Here is a 5,446-nt window from a genome sequence, read left to right as displayed (position 1 = left end):
TCACTGCCCCACGTTAGGGATGGCGCTGGAGAACACAGACATGGAAGATTCATCCTGTCTCTTGTGCTGCCAAGGCACAAAGCAATAGAGTTGGGCAAAGGTGCTTGCTTAGTCAGACCCTCCTGCGCAGGTGACGGTGGTGCACGCACACACGCACGCACGGGAATCCCAGCCGGCTTTCCCATTTCAGGATGCACAGCTGGCCCGTGTCTCACACAGTTCTGCTTCACCCTTTTTAATGGCTGCATATTTGATAATGTGGGTCAATTACTTACAAATAGCAAAAAATTTTCACTTTTTATTTCTTCTTTAGCTTAAGAATTATATAAGGCAGAATTTTAACCATTTTCATCTTATGGCATACCAAAATATGTATTTGTTGCCGATCTGACAAAAAAAAGTATAATTAAAAATACTATATATTTTTATTGATTTCAGAGAAGAAGGGAGAGGGAGAGATAGAAACATCAATGAGAGAGAGACTCATTGATCAGCTGCCTCCTGTACGCCCCCCACTGGGGATCTGAGCCCACAACCCGGGCATGTGCCCTGACCAGGAATGGAACCATGACCTCCTGGTTCATAGGTCGACACTCAACCACTGAGCCATGGCAGCCGGATTTCCACATCTTTTCCTGGCTTGATAGCTCATTGCTTTTTAGACTGAATATTATTCCACTGTGTGGATGCAGCAGTTTGTTTATCCTTTAACCTAATGAAGGAAAGGACATCTTGGTTGCTTCCAAGTTTGGCAATTTTAAGTAAAGCTGCTATAAACATTTGTGTACACACGTTTTCAAATATTGAGAAGCATGCTTGCTGGATTGTATAGTAAGAATATATGTTTAGTTTTGTAAGAAACTTCCAAACTGTCTTCCAAAGTGGCTGTACCATTGTGCACTCCCACCAGCAATGAATGACAGTTCCCACTGCTCTACATCCTCACCAGCACTCGGTGGTGTCCATCTTCCAAAGTTTGGTCCTAATAGGCGTGTAATGGCATCTCATTGTTTTAATTTGCATTTCTCTGATGACATATGATATTAAACATCTTTTCATTTGCTATTCACCATCTGTTTATTTTCTTTGGTGAGGTGTCCATGTTTGGGGCTATTTTTCACTTGAGTTGTTCATTTTCTTAATACTGAATCTTAAAGAGTTCTTTGCATATCTTGGATAATAGTTCTCAAACCAGATATCTTTTGCAAATATTTTCTCCCAGTATGTGGCTTGTCTTCTCATCCTCTCCAGTCTTTCACAGACGTTTAACTTCAATGAAGTTCAGCTTATCAATGTCTTCTTTTCACGGCTCATGCCTTTGGTGGTGTGTTTTAAAGTCATTGTGGTGTGGGGTTTCCAGTTCTGCAGCTAAGCAGCTTGCAAGCTGCCACCTTGTCTTAACATGTAAAAGGCTGAACAGACTGAAAAGTCAACTCTCCTCAGATGCATGAGAGGGGTAAGGACACAGGGAAAATGACTGTCCCCCAGAGGGAGAGACTGACAGGCGAATACGGAATATAACAATTTACCGGACACGAGACACGAGTGGAAACCGCTATGGGAACCAGGGCTGGGTAGGAAAAGAAGGCCATACTTAACGAATTGCTGGAGGCTCGGGGTGGACAATTCTGGGAGTTAAAAACTCCAGGGGGACCCAGTCAGAGGGGCCACTGTAATTTTGTGAGATTTATTTCTAGGAGCTCTAACAGATTCCCACAGTAAATACTGGAGAAAAATCTCCTTGTGCTTCTGGCACGGGGAGAAGAAACTAGTTTGAAATATGCCTGAGCATCGCTCCGAACAAGTCCTGCCCTTAGCTCTATTCATTCTCTTAGTAACTCTACGAAATAGCTGGGGCAACTACGGCACAGGGCAGATGAGGAGCTTCCTAAGGTCGCGGGGCCAGTAAGTGGCCGAGCCAGGCTAAGAGCCAGGCAGGCTGATGACGGAGCTGGTGGTCACCCCATACGGTTCTTTGGCAAACCTGCTGCACTAAAGGGACTGTCCCGTCACCTAAACTTCTTGCTCCACTTCCATTTTATTCTGGGACCCCAATAGCATTTGATTGGCATCACCTTGTACATCTTCCAAATACTCCTGTTAAATAACTATTTGGCAAACAGTATTCCTACTTGGTAGACATAGGAGTAGAGACAGAGCCGTCACAGAATTTCCTCGGAGTTGTGAAGCAATTTAGTAGCATACATCATGGTTTCCTGACAGCTTCAGCCCCGACGTATGGCCAATGATTCACATCCATGCTTTGTATCACGTACTCCTGACATGTAAGCAGGATCAGGACAGTCAAGATGAACAGACTTACTTTACAAGTCAGTTTCTGGCCAGGAAAAGTATGTGAAGAATCATATTAACAAAATGAAAATATTACCTACATATTGTCTTACTTAAGCTGAGCTGTTTTATTAGCCAGACGACAGGTGGAAATTAGTCACAAATGAAGACATAAACTCACCTCCCCTCCACTTCTGTTGCTCAGTCCAGGTCTTCAGGGTAGATGCCAACACAGAAAACTTGGCAGCTAGTCCCAACTTAAGGGGAACAGATGACCTTTTATTATTCCTAATGTAGCACCATATGCCCCTTCTGCCTGGAGGCCTATTGGACTGCCTGATGACCCTAAAATCATGAGGAGAAGTGAACAGTGCAATACGGTAAAGGTTCACAAGTGCCATCACAATATGGTGGGCGGGCCCTACCCTGAGAACTGGGCCACAACAACCAGGCACTCCATGTGGACAGTATCATTCAAAACCAGTTCTTCAGCTGGCCAGTGTAGCGCAGTGGGTGAGCATTGACCCATAAACCAGGAGGTCATGGTTCGATTCCTGGTCAGGGTACATGCCCAGGTTACAGGCTCAGTCCCCGGTAGGGAGTGTGCAGGAGGCGGCTGATCAATGATTCTCTTTCATCACTGATGTTTCTCTCTCTCTCCCTCTCCCTTCTTCTCTCCGAAATCAATAAAAATATATTAAACACACACACGCGCACACACACACACACACACACACACACACAAAACCAGTTCTTCAAAATTTGCTGCCCAGGAAGCAAATTATAGTAATAGGACTTAGTTTCCTAGGAATTTCCTGTAGAAAATACATCCAATCCAGCAAGTGATTTATAACCATTCCCCCTGCCCCCCATAAACACTTCCCCCAGTGCCTCTAACCCAGCCGTGGGCAAACTACGGCCTGCGGGCCGGATCCGGCCTGTTTGAAATGAATAAAACTAAAAAAAAAAAAAAAAGACCGTACCCTTTTATGTAATGATGTTTACTTTGAATTTATATTAGTTCACACAAACACTCCATCCATGCTTTTGTTCTGGCCCTCCGGTCCAGTTTAAGAACCCATTGTGGCCCTCGAGTCAAAAAGTTTGCCCACCCCTGGGCTAGCCCACAGGAGTTCAGCTATAAAAGCAGGCCCTTGGGATCCTTCTGTATCAATGATCAAAGCAAGTTGCTGATATTCCAAGTTGTTTATTCATATTCCATTTGCTTTTAATGCACAATTCAGACCATTTCTATTTCTAACACAGCAGTAACCAAAGGGGAGGAACTGAGTCCTGGGCATTCAGAATCTGACCTCACCAGACACAGATGATAGAAAACCTTGCAGTAGCAGCACCTCGCTGTCCTCATTCCTGCTTCGACACCCACACTCCACACAGTCAGGGTTTGGTGGTGAGTATCACTCAGAACCATAGTCTGTAGTGGGAAGAATTCTGGGATATGAAAGAAACTATTTCACAATTTAGTGTCAGTTTCTTCATCTATACAATGGGGATTAAAATACCCGCTTCTGCAGGGTTGGTAGGAATGCATACGACACACCTGGTTCACTGTATGGGCTCAGGGAGAGCTACTGTTATTTGCAGGGCTGTCAGTGCTTCCAAGTACTGAATTTATGTCTCCTGGCGGCTCTGACAATCCCTCTGGCAAAGAAATCTGATAAAATTCTAGCTTCCAATTTGCTATCTAGCGAATCACTAGGTGTGGAGAAAGGAGAGGGGGAGGAAAGAAACCATTTTCTCAGTGCTATGTGCCAGGCACTGTGCAAGGCATTTCATGGTCACCATCACAGGAGGCAAGCATCCCCTCTCCCGCCTCCAACAGGACAGGTGGAGCCAGGGGCTCTCTGAGCACCAGAGGTGGGCAGGGCCTCTGGTCCGCCCTGTTAACTGGTATGAGGTCTGGCCGGCCCCCTCTGTTGCAGAGACATTTCTAAAAGCAACCTGCGCTCGCTGACCTTCTGTAACTCTCGCATGAGCTTAGAGGTGAGGACAAGGCACTCCCAGCACAGACCACACTGGAAAGTCAGGAGGGAGAACGGCTGTTTGGGTTCTGACAGTTTTAGGTCAGTTGTGTTAAGGTTGGTCAGGTTAAAATGAGCAAAAAGGGAAATGAAAACACTTCAGAGCTAACTGCTGTCCACATACAGGATATTTGAAAAATGTTTTTATTGAATATTAAACAATTACAAGTATTGTAAGTTAGACATTTAGCCAAAGCACAATTACAGGTTAAATAGAATCATAAAGATGCCTTAAATAGGAACCCACCACGCAGGCAGGTTAGCTCCTCGCTGCCCTCTTTTGGAAAGTAGAGGGGGCGGAGAAAAGGTCTTCCATTCCACGTGAAAGAAAGTGAAGGCTAGAATTACATGCTGTAAGCCATCTTCCATGACCAAATCGGTAGGGTTGCCAGATTTAGTAAAAGAAAACACAACAAAGCAAAAAACCAGGATGCTCAGTTAAATTTGAATTTCAAATAAATAATAAATAATATTTTTACTGTAAATGTATGGCAAGTAACGCACCAAACATAGGTAAGCTAAAAAATTATTTACCTGAAATACAAATTTAACTGGGTGTCTTGTATTCTCTCTGGCAATCCTACAGATAGACAAATGCAGAGAAGAAAGGGGAGGGGACCGAAACCCTTGCCACAGTGGGCCACACAGACAAAATAAAACTACACCAACAGGGAACCAGAGTCACTCCACTGGCACCACACGGACCACGACACCAGGAGAAAACACAAGTACTGCGCTAAACGCGGTCGCCGGGAAATACTGTCGATTTCCTCCCGGCTGGTTTTGTAAATGTTTTTGAGAAACCTTGTTGAAAAAGTACCTTTTAGTCTGTAGGTATCAAAGACAAACACTGCTATCACAAAGACAGGATGAACTTGAAACAATGGAAGCAGAAGCAGGCATATATGCACATGAAGAGTTTAAATATTTCGTATAATGAATACAAGGGTTATATAGTCAAGGTCATCTTCTAGCTCTAGGCTGTTAGCCTTGCAGATTTGGGTTCCTTTCTAATTTTTACTGTTGTGTTTTCCAGCTTTTTTATCCTGAACCGTGGGAGGGGCAAGGAGTGTGTAAGGGACTCCACTATCGGTTTAATTGCATTTATCTGC

Source organism: Myotis nattereri, assembly GCF_964212035.1.
Source record: "Myotis nattereri genome assembly, chromosome: 2".
NCBI lineage: Eukaryota > Metazoa > Chordata > Mammalia > Chiroptera > Vespertilionidae > Myotis > Myotis nattereri.
This window is presented reverse-complemented; position numbering follows the sequence as displayed.